Raw genomic sequence first — 16,407 nt, 5'->3', positions numbered from 1 at the left:
AAATAGCGGAAAGGATAGAAGACAGATTAAGTTGTGAGATAGTACGAGATAAAGCTAGTTCTTGACGTGGCTATTTCACTTCAGTCATAATTATACGGATGACCTCGAAAATATTTTATTTTATTAATTTCTGATGTTAGAATAAATGATTGAATAAATTAAGATATAGTAAAAAACATTAATTATTAGAGATTTTAAATTATAAATCTTTAAGTTTATTTAATAATAAAAATAACTAAAATAACTGAAATATTTGATTAAACTAAAGGTAGGTATGTTTAGCCGAAAACAATTATTGTATGTGGAATTGGTGTAATAGTTAGAGACGTGGTCTGGTGACAAGAAGGTTGAGGTTCAATTCACACCAAGGATAAAATTTTTGTTTTACTCAATCAAAAAATAATAGAAAATATGATACAGTCTTCAGTTGTAATTGCAAAATAATCCCGTTAAGACTGTTTAATGCCAAATCCATCACTAAATTCTCAGTGGTTATATCAATTCCTCTGTACAGGTAATGATTTTCAAAACAATTAACAACATTGTAATGGATGCGCGTGAACAGCTGCCTGCTTTACAGCTAACCAAATCATCAAGCCATCAAATAATAACATACCGAGAAGTGTTTTTGCACATTAAACAGAAACTTTTTATTGAAAAAACGATTCGTGAAAATGGTTTTAACGGTCGAGGAAAAAGTGCAAATTGTTGTCTGGCGTGTGAATGGATTATCAGACAACATGATTAGACAACAATTTGTAAATATGTTTCCAAATAGGCCGGCTCCAGCACGATTAACAATTCAGTCTATTATACGTAATTTTTTTACTTATGGATCCGTGTTCGCTCCAAGAGGAGTTCGTAGACGAAGGGAGGTAAATCCAGATTTGGAACTAAGTGACACTTTGATTTGTGCAAGTATTGAGCAAAATCCTACCCAATCAACATCTCGTCTCGGAGAACAATATGGAATTTCAAGATTTAGAGTAGGTAAAATTTTGAAAAGACATGGATACCGTCCCGATAAACTTCATAAATCCAACGAACAATTCCCTGGGGATCAATATAGACGTTTAGAATTTTGTCAAACTGCAATGGAAATGTCACATCAAGATGAACATTTTTTAGAGAACGTTTTGTTCACCGATGAATGTACGTTTTCACTGCAGGGCCGTCACAATTCAATGAATGCTCGGTATTGGTCTCGAGGAAATCCTCGTCAGATTTATGTCGCTCGTACCCAGCGTCCTCGAAAAGTAAATGTTTGGAGAGGCATAATAGGGAATCATGTCATTGGTCCATTTTTTATAGACGGTATGTTGACTGGTCGGAAATACTTGGAACTTCTGCAAAATCAAATTGTCTCAGCCCTTCGTAATTTACCAATACCTTTCGATTCCATATGGTTTTAACACGATGGTTGTCCCACACATAATTATCGCTTCGTCAGTGAATATCTCAGTGCGACTTTTCCTAATCGATTGATTAGTGGCCTCGGAGATATTTTTTGGCCTGCAAGATCACCTAATCTTGCACCTTGTGATTTTTTTATGTGGGGATATATCAAGTCCAAGCTATATGGAATTGAAGACGATAGGCCTAATTCTCTCCAAGAATTAAGAGAAAAGATCTCTGATTCAATGAGAGGTATTAGTCATTCAATGAGAGGTATTAGTCCAGAAATATTAACTAATGTTAGACGAAACTTTTATAATAGATTGGGTTATTGTTCTGCTGCTAATGAAGGCTTATTCGAACATTTATTGTAAATACATTTCATTAGAATATTTTTTTTTTATTTTTATAGAATTTCTACCTATTTAAATATTTTTGGAAGTACATTTATTTAGAACGTTCTTTTATGTTTGAAGAATTTTTACTTTATTTTCGAAAGTACGACATTGATTTTCATGTTTTACTATAAACACTTCTAATAAAGACTGAAATAAATGTTAAGTGATTTAAAACGAAACGATATAATATCTGCATAATTTCAAATTTTTAAAAAAGTAAAACCTTCATGTGGGATTTGAACCCTGAGCGTCTGCATGAGAACATCGTGCCTTGAACTCTTATCCACCAAACTTTTATATTTCTTTGGTGACAGTTTGGGTTATTGTTCTGCTGCTAATGAAGGCTTATTTGAACATATTGGAAATACGTTTATTTGCAATATTTTTTTAATTTTTGTAGAATTTTTACTTATTTAAACATTCTTTAAACGTTCTTTTAATTTTGAAGAATTTTTACTTTATTTTCGAAAGTACGACGATACTATTTTTTCAATAAGATATATATGTTTAACTTTAAACACTTCTAATACTAGTAACGACTGACATAAATGTTTAGCGAGTCAAAGCAAAACGATCTCTGCATAATTTCAAATTATTATATAAAAAAAAAAAGAAAACCACATGTGGGTTTTGAACTCTAATCATCTGCGACGTCTGTGTCGAAGTGTCGAATTCTTACCACTAATCCACGAAGGATGGTGATTATTCCGTGACAAGAGTGTATGAAACTCCTCAAATCATAATAGAAATTATTCTTGGTTAATAATTTAAAACTTTAGATTAAATAATTACTATTAATTAAATTATTTTATTCACATTTTTGCTTTATTGTGGTCAATCAGTTTTTACTTTATGCGAAATTAAAAAATGGAAATACGCCACACATACGTTACACATAATAATTATGACCGAGGTGATTTAGCTCGAAGCTAACGTCTAAAGGTGTGAGACTATCGATAGTGGTAATGTAAATTATAAGTTTCATCTCTTTTTATTTCACAAGGTAACTGTGTTTTCTATCTCTTACGTTAAAAAGCCGGGTGGTAAGACACTCATCACTGTATATTGAATATTTTCTTAAGATCCTTACTTCATACATTAAGGATTTAACCTAATAGCTGTGTTAAAACGTTTAAAAGATTTCTATTTTTGAACTTCACACTTAAGCCTGTCGTAAACTGTAATTCGTTCTAGAACGTCGAGCGTTGATTTCAATACCTTTTATTCCTTTCATGATTTACAACTTGTTTTATTAAAATAGCCTGATCGACAGATTTACACCTTATTTTATTAAAATGGTCCGTTGTCAGAGAGAAATAATGAACAGTTGATGGATATACGGACTTAGTTGTATACGTGGAAATACGAGTAGACCAACAAAAATCTAAAGAGATATCTATAAGAAGAGGAGTAAATAAAGGATGTGTACTCAGAAGATATGTTGTAAAGAGGCACTAAAAGACATCAATGACGGCATATTAATTAACGGAACGGATACAATAGTCCTTGCTTACAGTAGAGAGGGACTGCAAATTTTGATTGAACGCATTTCACAGTACCGCGAGAGGTATGGGTCTAAACACAAAAAAAACAAAGATCATGGCTGTCAGTACAAACAAGATTGAAGACGAAACAATCTACCTTAAAGAAAAATCTTTAGAGCAAGTACCCAGATACAATTACTTGGGATATGAGTTAAATAAACAATGGGGCCGTATCCTCAAAAATAAAGTGACGCATTGAGAGCGGAGCGCCAGAAGCGCTTTCAATAAGATATACTTAAGAAGTATGGTGCAATGGAAATCTGGGAAGAAAAATTAAACTAGAGTATTGAGATGCTACGTATTCCCTGCTCTTTATATGAAGTTGAAGCCTGGATAATTATGGACGCAACTGAAAAAAGACTTTCCAGCTTTGAGATGTGGTTTTATCGCAGAATTTGGAAAATATCATGGACACAACACCTAACAAACACGAAAACATTAAGAAAGATGAAAAAAGAAAAATAAATACTCAACAGTATAAAGGACAGAAATTTGTGTGTGTGTGTGTGTGTGTGTGTGTTTGGTGAGTTGGCTTGGAAACTAGTCCTTTAGCCACAGAATTGTAATGTAAGATATTAGTTTTTAAATAATGTAACCAACTTTAAATAAAAAGTTACATATTAGTTCGTACACTTCTCTACTATCTAAGGAGAGTAAATGGGTGATGTTTATGGGAGTCTGAATTTTAAGTTCTGATAGTTTTGAATACAGCTGATCTGTTTCATACCTATGTTTATCGCACTTAAAAAGAATATGGTTGATGTCACATTGTGATATATTATCGCATGAGCATACCCCAGAAGGGATAACATTTAACTTAGCCAAGTGAGCTGGGAATGCACCGTGATTAGTTTTCAGTCGAGTAATTGTGGCTGTCAACTTCTTTGGCATTGCATATTTGAAAATATAGTCAACATCTTGTGGTAGGGTAGGGTGGATAGTATAATATTGATTATTTGAATTCGTTGCTATGTTTTTCCATTTTTCTTTCCAATTTATAAAAATTTTGTTATAATAATGTTGTTGTAAGTCCTCCAATGTAAATATGGGATATTTAAAGTTTAAAGGACAGAAAAATGAGCTACTTTGGTCATATACTGAGAAATAAAAAATATGAGTTGATGCGATTGATTATATAAGGGAAAGTAGAAGGAAAAGGAGGAGCGGGGTGATGACGCAGTCCGGGTTGAAAATTTTAAAGCAGTGGAGTGGAAAAACAACATTAGAACTTTTCAGAACTGCAGACAGGGTAAAATGGGCCGTGATAATCACCAATGTCCTTATAAGACACACGAAGAAGAAGATATAGTTGACGTTTTTGTAGTATTTTACCCTGTTTACGATATATCTGGACAAAAAATTACACGAAATAAGATCAGGCACATACATTACATTTTTGAGAGTAGAAACCTCATAGGATGAAATAATGGATGCGACAATCTAACAAATTTTAAAAAGGTCTTTATAACAGATGATATCGAATGTGCTATACGAATACCTACTTTTTGCAGCTTATTTACTGTTAAAGCTATTGCAATTTTAAAAGCACTTGAATTCCGTCAAAAATATACAGATACTATTCTTTTGTTTATTTCAGATTCATTATCAGTACTCCAAAGAATAAAAAAGAGTTTATTCAACTCATGAAATCATCCAAGACATAAAATCTATGCTATATTACCTGCAAAACAAAAATTTAAACATTCACTTCCTCTGGATACTATCACAAATAGCTATTTCAGATAATGAAAAGGTTGAAGGCTTAAAGCGGTTAAAGCAACCTCAGATCAAAGCATTGATATTATTAAAAAAACACAGTTAAGTCACAGATATCTACCTTAATATCAAACAATATTGTAAAGAAGTTTGGCAGCGTTGTTGGGATTGGAATACCTCAAATTTTAAAGTGATTGAACCTTTTATCGGTGTCCAGCTCCAACTTACAGAAAAAAAGAGAAGAACAGGTGATTATAAATCGTCTAAGAATTGGTCATACAACATAACCCATAAACATTTATTTACGAAACAGATACCACCAGAATGCTCATACTGTAGATACCAAAAAAACAGTCCAGTATATACTTACAGAATGTTCACTTTACTAGTATGAACAACATTCCTGAAGAATCAAGTCAGCTTATAAATATATCGCTCTGTAACTTATCCATTACAATTAAATATCTTAAGGACATTAACTTATTTTATAAAATGTATTAATGAATCATGTTTTATTTACAAAGCATCTTATTTAAGTGATTCAGGCAGGGAGTCCATATTGACATGGAATGGGTCAGTTAACATTCTGTAAATACTATCGTCACAAGTGCTTGGGAAGTATTACATTTCTGAAACTCTTCGATTGAGCTCTCCAAATGGTTTGATATTTGTATTTTCAAACTTGATCCTTCATAAATTTCCTTGAAGCGTGTTTCTTCTGAGATTGACTTTACTTTAGGGAAATTTGAAAAATTGCATGGGTTTGTTGATATTTTACGCCTCCGAAGTTGCAATTTCTCAAAATACATCTTGATCGCATCACGATGAGTAACTATATTTGAGTCTTTACCCTGCATTTTAGGTTAAGGCTGTTCAACGAGTCAAAGATGTCTGACAAATAAGCCAATATTACTTGGGTACAATGTTTTTTGAAGGTCACGCTTAGTTTATTTTGCTTTTAATGTTCCAAGAAGATGATTACTTTATCTCGAAGGTTAAATAATCTTGCCAACATGTTTCCTTTTAAGAGCCATTGTACTTCTGTATTATATAGCAGTGTTTTGGGATCACTTCCTAAATCTTCACAAAGAGTTTTAAACAGTCGACCATTCAACGTACTGTTTTTTTATGTAATTCACTATTTTAATACACAACTTAAAGACAATATTGAGTTTGTTGGGAAGGGTTTTTGCTGCCAAGGCTTGTCGATGTATAAAACAATGTATCCCAGTCACATCAGCATTTTTCTCTCTTAATGATTGCACAAAGCCTGAACGAGAACCAAGCATTGAAGGCGCGCCATCCGTACATACGCCGATCTCAGTGAATTCCAAGAGATTTAATTTTTGTCAAACAAGTCTGACACTGCTTTCATAACAGCAACAGCTTTTGTCGTGGTCTAAAAGTCTGTAGAAAAGGGTAGCTCGTCTTTCATTCTTTCGTTTTCAATCTACCGAATATAAACAATAGTACCAACTGAGAACATTGTGCTCTCGTCTAGCTGAATAGTAAAGAATGACGATTGTTTTACTGCATCAACTACCTGGTTTTGTATATCTTCGGCCATACATTGATGATACACAATTTTGTATCATCAATTCGACGTTTAAGAGACAGCTGGCTTTAACACACACGGTTTAACAAACGTCTCTCAATGGGCTCTTCTTTTCTTTAGCAATAAGAAGTGATAGCTTCAAGTACTTTCTCAGATGACTGAATTTTTAGAGTTTGTAGCAAAAAATTCCTTGGGTTTGTCCTTAAAAGAATTATGTTTAAATGTGTTTTAAGGCGATTAGATCTCATTGCATCATTGCTTTATTCTTCATAGCAAATTACACAATGAGGGTGTTCGATATTATTTTTAAGCTTACAAATAAACCCGTATTTGATATAATCATCATTATACTTGCGTTTCTTGCTGAGCTCATCTTAACTGCAATATCTTCTCTCACACAAATCACGCTATATTGAAAGTCAACTACGACAATTAAAATCTCACAACACGTACACTCTTATAATGCAAGAACACATGCAGGCTAGGCCGAGGTATCTCAAACACTGAGTCACAATTGTTTAGCTGCGGTTAGCAGTCTGGCGGATAGAGGGAAGTAGGGAGGCAGTGCTTGGAATTGTTCGGTTGCCAAATGCGCGCTGTTGCCACATTCCAGTCTTTCAAGCATTCGATTTCAAGTTTATGTAGTAAAGTCAGATGTTACAGTGGTTTGTTTTAATTTTCTAAACATCATGGTTATTTAGAATTTTAGTTTAAAAGATAAACCATGGATGATTTCCATCTCAATTACATAAAATAGCCATGTTACAGGGTCCATTATGGATCTGTAACGTGACAATTGTAGCGGATCGTTAGTTACAAAATTGTATCTTTTAACCATTTAGGTTTCTATCTACTTTTAAATAATTCAACAGTAGTAAACATCAAAATTAACGAAGTGGGCTATTGATTATGAAAAAAAATTGGGCTAAACGGAACTTTATACAACGTTAAAGCAGTTTTATTATTTTGTATGGTCAATGGACGGCCAAATATGAAAAACCGGCGGAGTGCTACCATTTAAAGGGGTGCGATTTTGAGAAAGTGGTGAATTTGTCCCTATGAACTAGGGTGTATTTGGGTGAATTCTATGCAGTTTTCGTCTTGACAAAAATATATTCAAAAATCGAAGATAAAAAACAGGAACACATGCGATTTTTTTGCAACATAACCTTTTTCCAAGGTAGTACAGGTATAGGCATTGCTTTACAAAAAAAACTTTTAGCCTTTATCTTTAAAATGACGTTTAGTAAGAGTATTTAGGATTTACAGTATCCCAGATACCATGTTTTAAAGTTCGCCACTCGCATAATTTTTTAGCCATTTTCCCCATTTTTTCGCAAATAGGAAAAAAATAGTTTATAGTAGAAAGTTCTTGGACTAATTTTAAGTAAGATACGGTTCTTCAAAGTTTTCTACTTTAAACTATTTTTGCTTACGTTTTGCTAAATTTTACGGATATTTTTTAAATCTTTCAGTAGAATTTGAAAGCTTATTTTCTGTACTTTAAAATAGTTTATTGTAAAATATTCTAGGACTAAACAATAACCAAGATATGGTTCGTCAAATTGTGATACTTGCATTAATTACTCAAATCGCGGGAAATAATACTCCAATCGCAGTCGTCCGAGACAAAAATGCCACTGAACCTCTAAAAATCATACGAACAAGCTGAATTTTGCTGGGAATGTAAAAATTTTTTTGAGCAGAATATTTTATCAAAAAAATTAAAATATATTTTAATGATGAACGGTGCTGCTTTCGTACGCAATTTTTGCATTTATTTCTGGAGTCTTTCACAGTAGACAATTTAAAGGTAATTATTTTTTCTTTCTATTTAATGGCCGATTGCATATACCTAAAACTGCGTAGAAATGAGTTATAGAACAATTTTTGCGAAAAAATAGGAAATCGTATCTCAGATACTGTGCATCCTAAAGGTTTTTTTTAAATGTCATTTTAAAAAGGAAGACAAAAGTTTTTTCTGTAAAGCAATGCCTATATCTATACCTTTGTGAAAAAAAGGTATGGGTCAAAAAAAACTCTTGTGTTCTTGTTTTTTGCTTCTATTTTGAATATATTTTTGTCAAAAACAATTATTTTCAACTTTAATAGGTGACATTTCGATAGGAAATATAATTTTCAACAACTTTTCTGTGAATGTATATGTACGAAAACTGCATTGAATTCCCCCACATGCAGACTTATGCATAGGGACAAATTTAGCCCTTTCTCAAAAACGCACCTCTTTAAATGATAGCACCTCACGTTTTTTTCATATTTGGGAGTCCATTGACCATATAAAACAATAAAACCACTTTAACGTTGTAGTTCCTTTCTAAAGTACATAATCAATAGCCTAAAGTCTCCGACATGTTTGTAGAATTTAAATTTAAAGCAGTTATCGATATATGAAACTACTACAATTGAAAAACAGTATGTGGTGAATGAATCGTTGCAATGTCAACCTCACTCAAACAAATATACACAAAAATATATAAACTTACAGTAGAAAACTTTGTTCATTTAAATTTAAACAGTATGTGGCAAATAAATCGTTCCAATGCCTCACTCGAACACACATACACAAAAAACCTATATAATTCACAGTAGAAAACTTTGTTTATTTCAATTTAAATACAAACCAACTGTTCGCAATCCAGCAAAAAAAATTGCGGTGAGTTATTGATTATGTAAGTTCTTTTTTAATGAGTTGGAATATGCGTGTTGTTGGTTTAGAAACGAAATTGATGTTCTGACTTTTCAACAGAGCTAAACAGCAAAACAGAAATCTTCAATATTTTCAGATATATATTTGTAGTCCAGCGAAATATGCAAAATTTAACGGTGGTTAGCAGCGCCGGATAAAGGAGCGGGAAAACCGGGACCGCCCAGGTCCAGGTCATGAGTTTTTTTTTTCATGAGATATTATTTTTATTATACCAACAAACTGTTGTATCATCTATGATGTATGATCTATTCTAACCTAAATCTCAGTAATATTTCTATAGGTACTAACTTATACGCTAACTATTTTCACTTCACTGGTGATAAGAGTTGTATATTCTTGAGCCTTCTTGCTATATTTATCTCTGTTGTCGAGGAGTTGGATGGTCTCGATATTCACATGTTGAAGTAGACGTTGTTTATGCTTGCTTTAGAAATTATTTGTTCTATTGTCTCCTACTGCTGTCTCAAATCTCGATGGATGCAGCTGATTTTTACGTACCATGAAGTATCAACGCTGGTCCTTCGTGAACTATTCTAAAACATCTCTATTAGTTCAATGTTGCTTTTACTGGCGCCATCACAAGAGCTGTGCGCCTTATATCCATACTGATGTTCAGAACTTTGCAATAGCCAGGTATTTGCCGTTGAGTTAGGGATTACGTACTTTTAAGGTTCACTGAAGATGGACTGATAAGTAGGAACACGTTCTAAACTATTATTATAATCCCATTTGGATTTTTTAATTTAATTTTTTAAAAAATGTATACTAATTATAACAGAAGTTTATAGTTCGATGTAAAAATTTTTTAACTTGCTATTTACTTGCATACATGTAGGTAAATGACATGTGATAACAGCATGTTTTTAATTCAATTTTCTTAATAGTTTTAAAAAAATTGACATAACATTTTTGTTTCAATTTTAAAGCTCAGATGTCATTTTGAAATAGTTTTAAAAATTTGTATACAAAAGTGTTGTTTTAATTTTAATGTTCAGGTGTCATTTTGTTAGTATTTTTTGTCATTAAAATAACATTCTATAGAAACGTCTAAAGTTCGAATCAAGACAAACTTTGCAGTTTACTCCAAATAGGAAATCCTTTCATGTGCTTTAAATAGACTACAACAAAAAGCCGTGCAAAAGTCATCAATTTTTAAAGATCTTCGTACATTAAAATTAGGCTTTTCTGTTTTCTTTTCACTGTTCACCGTTCTTGACCTTGACTATCCGAGAAGCGGAAGCGAGAGATTCCACGTTAAAATCTTTATAAAAAAATAATGAGCGGTGTGCGAGTATCCAATTTTGCACGAGCATAAAAATAAAAAATCGATAAAAGAAGAGAAAGATTTTGTACTACATTTACAATTGGAATTTAAAATTCCTTAAACAATTTTAAATAGTTGGTAGTTATCAAAAAATCAAATAGTATCAAATTTACGGCTGAAATTTAAATAATTGTAGTATTCTATCTAGTAAAGCAAAAAAGATTGTAGTGTTTTGTATAGTGGTGTATAGTGTTTTATATGGTTAACATGTAGAGGTTTTAATTATACATGCAAATAAGCTTATAGATTATGAAAAAACTGTATCAATAGTACTATCCAAATGCCCTATGACAAATGCTAGGTGTTAACTTACTACGAAAACACAATTAATTAAACAACTCTTGAATAATCTTTTACCAGGAAAAGCTATATAGATCTACTGACATCGGTAATGAGAAGGCAAATTGGAACTTGAAGGAAAACAATTCAACATTTCTATAACCTTTGTATATATATATATATATATATATATATATATATATATATATATATATCCTTCCACACACCCACCGTCACCAGTCTTTCAGAAAGACATGTCCTCAAAGAACTTTATAACAAACCTGACATTGTCATCCTTCTATTCTAATTATTTAAACAAAATGTTCGAACTTTTTAATTCCATAGAATACAAACAAGTCCCAAACGCCAAACCATCTATCTAGAAAAAACGACCAAGTCCGCCATAAATAAGTCCACTCTACCTCCAGACATCAAAAAATCTCTTATACCCAGGGAAAAATCATCCCGAGTTCCAAGAATATACAGCCTGCCAAAAATTCATAAACCCAATGTCCTCCTGAGATCCATCGTCAGTGCATACAACTGCTTCATTCAGAAATTGGCAAAACATCTCGCCTTATCCTTACAACTAGTAGACCAACACGCCTCGTTCTTTGTCAAAAATTCATTCCATTTCATTGATCATCTGAAAAACATTACTGTTTTACCCTCAAATATACGAGTTAGTTTTAACATTATTGCTTTATTGACCAACATTCCTATTGATAAAATAATTTCCATCTTGGACTCTAAAGACCAAATCCCCCAAGACATATTATCTCTTATAAAACACTGCGTGTATAATATATACTTTTCGTTCCAAAATCATTTCTGTCGTCAAATCATAGGTGGCCCAATTGGATCCCACCTCTCTCCCGTAATAGCAGATATATACATGAAATATCTCGAAACAACAGCACTGTCCTCATCAAATCTCAAACCCCCTGCTGGTTACGGTACGTAGATGATATCTTTGTCATTTAGCCCCATAGCCACTACATTACATTAGACCTTTTTCTCTCCCACCTGAATGAAATACATCCCATTATTCAATTCACTATGGAAGTTGAGTCGGAAGCATCTTTGGCATTTCTTTATGTCCTTATTCAGAAACACACACCTCACGTATACCTCCGATTCCGTATACCAGAAATTCCCCCATACAAACCGTTATCTCAACGTAGTGTCTCAAAGTGGTATCAAAAAGGTGTCACTGACAAGATCAGTACAACTCATAACCCTCTAAACATCAAAACCACATTCACTACTTACTCCAAGTTGTATAATATCGTCACATTCGGAAAAGACCAAATCCCCAATGAAGAGCATGCAGACGAGATACCTTGTTCCAGTTGTCCACGAACATACATAGGACAGACAAATCGACGAATTATCTTACTACTTCAGCGCTAGCCCAACATTATATTGAGACAGGTCACAGAAAGGCATCGAAATTGTAAAACATATATATATATATATATATATATATATATATATATATTGATAGTAAGCTTTTTGTGTTATATGTAATTGATTTGATGTCTCATTTGCTGGTATACATTCAGGTCAATAAAGCAAATTTACGTTCATTAATAACGAAGATGTTGTGTGGTGCCCTTTTAGTAGTGTATTTGTTTTTTCTGCCTAAATACATTCGTTATATCCTCATCTTTCATTTGCTATGTCACATGTTAGGATTTTATTTTATGCTCAGCTACAGGCCTTCTCCAAGTCAATAAATAAAAAAATACTTTTATCCATATTGCCCTATGATATCTCGTATGTTGCTATACCTTCATTAATAATAAAGATACTACGTAGTGCCCTTTTTGAACTCGCTTTATTTGTTTTTTCTTTTAAATTAATCTAACTTTAAGTTAATCTTATTTGTTATATCCCTCCTTTTAATTTAACGCATCACACGCCCCAATCGGACCAAAAACATCGGAGATATGATGTAAAACTCTTTTGGCAATGCCCACATGTGTTTTTTTCTCAACATATTTGCTACCCAATCTCCTTCCAATGAATGTATCATACGTCACGATCCGACGAACTATTCTACCCCCACCACAAAACGCTAAAAAAATTAGCAGAATAAAACTTTGAGTGGGAGACATCAATCTCCCGCTCAATCTTAACCCAAAGACTCAGACCCTCATGATACGAAAGATTTTCTTCCTTGCATCAAAGGTGTCACTGACAAAATTGACAAATTTCTTAAATCTAGAGAAATAAAAACAATATTTACCCCCCAACAAAAACTTTCATCTTTTGTCCGATCAAACAGCATTCCAAATGAACAACACGGAGTTTATGAATGAAATTCCTTTTGCAGACTGCCCCCATCCTACATAGGCCAAACAAATCGTAGAATCCAAAATAGGATTTATGAACATTTCATTTCTGTTCGCAATTCCGACTCAATTCCAGTTCTAGGTCAACACCATCTTCATACAGCTCACAAAATTTATTTTAAGAACTTTAGAACCATAGCCCTCATTTGCTTTTATACCAAGAATTATCCGAGAAGCCATAAAAATTGAAAAAAAGGCCAAATTGTCTCAATAATATCGTCCGCTCCACCCGTCAATCAAAGTCTTGCTCTCATAAATGTTAGCGCCAATCCCTGCGCCAATCACCACGCTAACCCCAACGCCAACCTCCACCCAAACCACGTCACCACCGACGATATAAATGCACCGTCCTCTAGTCCCAGTACCAGTATTGCATTGGTTAGTGATCAGTGTAGTAGTGTTTGGGGGCTCCGGAGACTAAGACTTCGGAAGCCCTGAAGAAGACATTGAAGAGGATGTCGAAAGCTCGACGGAATGATAATCGACGCTGTTCAACTCGAAGACTGTAGAGTTTAATACTAATTTCTATAGTAGTATTAATCTTATAATCTTAGCTCTAGATTTTTAATTGTACTAAGTGCAGAAATCTTTCGGAACATATATATATATATATATATATATATATATATATATATATATATATATATATATATATATATATAACGTTTTATGTATTAACTTTTTTATATAAACTTTTTTAATTCCTGGGTTTATCGTGTTCAAATACGACCCTGAACCATTCGTATTACCTGCCAGATGTATTTGAGGGTCAGATACCATCTCTGCATTCCATCATTTATTAATCACCAAATAGTGTAGACATACAAATTGTGTATTACGTAATGTTAAATAATTAAAGTGCTTATTGAAAATGGCAAATAGTCGAAACGTTTAAGCAATAATTAAGTTTTTATTTATAACAGACCGACAAACCTAGTAAGTTAAAAAAGTTTCTATTTAAAAATTATTCAGAATATAAATCTAAATTAGTGTATAAATATTTACCTCGTGTTTCTAAAGCCCCTAATAAACGAATAAAGAAAATATGTATTTGCAACAACGTGTACTTTGCGGTAATTGCCGGAATCGATTCTCAACACACAACAATGCTTAACATCGGGAAGTAGACTAACCTATGACCACAGAATACTCCATCCCAAATTCTGTGCTATGACTATGGTCGGGGTCGGGCTCGGGCACTCGGGCGGTATGGACACAGTATATTATGGATATGGGGCTTGCGATATATGTGCCACGAGCGATTGATTTTCGGCACTACTTTACAAAAATTGTCAAGGGGAAGAACCCTTTTTAACATATAAATTACAAAACGGCATCAACCGTAGTGAGTTGTTTGTGAATTATTACATACTAAAGAGTAATATAAAATTTTAGAGTTTTATACCTCTACTACTTTTGAATAATTCAGTCAGTCCAGTTTCGAGGTCTTCGACGAAATGTTCGTTCATTGTTGAACTTTTGAATAATCAAGAAAAATTTCAAGGTTCTAACTGCGAAGCTAAAAGCTAAACATAAAGTCTTAATAAAACAATTTCTGAGCAATATAATGAAATTGGTGATTAACAGTCTGATATGTAAACATGTTAACAACTGATGGATGGAATAACAACTATTGTTCGAACAATTTATGAACTCACAAAATATACGACAACCAAAACCCGTTTCAAAAAACAAAAAGTTAGGCGTTTGCTGTAGTGATGAGAAGGTCACGAACGATCCATTCACAAAGATCGAATCCTTTCAAAGACCCGTGATTGATACAATCACGTTCTGTGACCCTATTGTTCGAATGACCCTATGACTATAAATGACACTGTCTAGTGTTTACGAAACGAACTGTGTCATAGCGACACGTTGATCGGTCAATTCATGGCGCTCCTTAATTAATTAGAAAGGGGGAACCTCTACGCTGCAAAACTGTAAAATTATATACATTCGAATTGTCGAGTCATTGGTCCCGTATTCTGGTCTGTTTAGTTTAACGATTAAAATTGTTTAGTCTAGTTACAGTTTTAAATAAAATGAAAAAAAAATAAGAAAAAAATATTATGTGGAATTTTTTTTATCAAAGAGAGACGTTACCAAGGAAATGAGATACAAACAACAGAGTACAACGTCAAAAGTAATTTTTTTCAAAGCAATTCGCTTAAACATCATTGTTCTGATTTTCTCCAACGTTCTGTAAATGCTCCAACAGAAGTTAAAGACTTTGGGATGCAGTCTTATGGAGAAAAATAAACTATATGCGGAAGCCACTTTACTAGATTCTCGTTTTAAAAGGCATGGCTTCAACAATTAATCCGCTTTTGAATAAGAAGAGCAATCTTTAATGACACAAGTGACTGCTTTAATAAGTCTAACTAAAGAACAAAATTCAATAAACCCTACACCACAAACCGAAGATCATGGTGTGGAAGAGACACGAAAATCAGTGTGGGACACTTTTGACAAAAAAGTAAGTAATCTTGTGCAAACAAATAGTCCAAAACCTTCAGCAATAACAGAAGTTGATAAGTACGTTGGTGAACCTCTATAGGTTAGAGAGGACAATCCGTTGCAATGGTGGGATCAAAGCAGTCATATATAATCCCCATCTATTTGAGTTGGTCAAGAAAGAACCTTGCATTGTTGCTACGTCGGTTCCATTAGAACGATTTTTTTCAAAAGCGGGATGTACTTTGACAGATCAACGACATCAATTAAGTGGTAATAAAGTTTCACAAATTTTATTTATAAACACAAATTTATAATTGTTAATTATTTTTGTTCGACGCGATGTGCTCACATTTCTCTAAAGTATTTTTGTATTTTGTAATTTTTTGTTTATGAATTTGTTGAAAATAAAATCCATTTTAATTGTTGCATTATCATTCATTCATAAACATAACAATATCGAATTTGTAATTTTACTTAACTGTTTCAAATATTTTTGTAAATTTTAATGATTTCTGAAGATGATTTGAGAAATACAACTCTAAATGTCAACCTTAAACTATATTTCATTCTTAAATTTATAGTTTAACAATACCGAATTACCGTACCGACTACACATAAACAGCAATATAGTTAAAGCCGTTCTAATGAACGAAT

The 16,407-nt window shown here is 33.0% G+C and overlaps 1 protein-coding gene across 7 annotated transcripts in view; it reads right to left on the bottom strand.

Annotated features, from left to right (window-relative positions):
- HisT (Histamine transporter) overlaps positions 1-16,407 on the bottom strand; it is a 212,599-nt gene that overhangs the window by 122,453 nt on the left and 73,739 nt on the right. Inside the window, exon 1 of one of the 7 annotated variants that reach the window (XM_072546334.1) lies at positions 14,302-14,409. The exons of 4 other annotated variants lie outside the window; for them this stretch is intronic. The gene's annotated coding sequence lies outside the window, so the exon portion shown is untranslated. Of the gene's footprint in view, positions 1-6,959; positions 7,115-14,301; positions 14,410-16,407 lie in introns of those variants that run through there. 2 more of the 7 variants (XM_072546329.1, XM_072546322.1) reach the window with 2 other exon arrangements.

Source organism: Diabrotica undecimpunctata, chromosome 1, assembly GCF_040954645.1.
Source record: "Diabrotica undecimpunctata isolate CICGRU chromosome 1, icDiaUnde3, whole genome shotgun sequence".
Taxonomy (NCBI): domain Eukaryota; kingdom Metazoa; phylum Arthropoda; class Insecta; order Coleoptera; family Chrysomelidae; genus Diabrotica; species Diabrotica undecimpunctata.
Note: the sequence above shows the minus strand (reverse complement) of the source record. Positions and strands in the feature narration are given on the sequence as shown.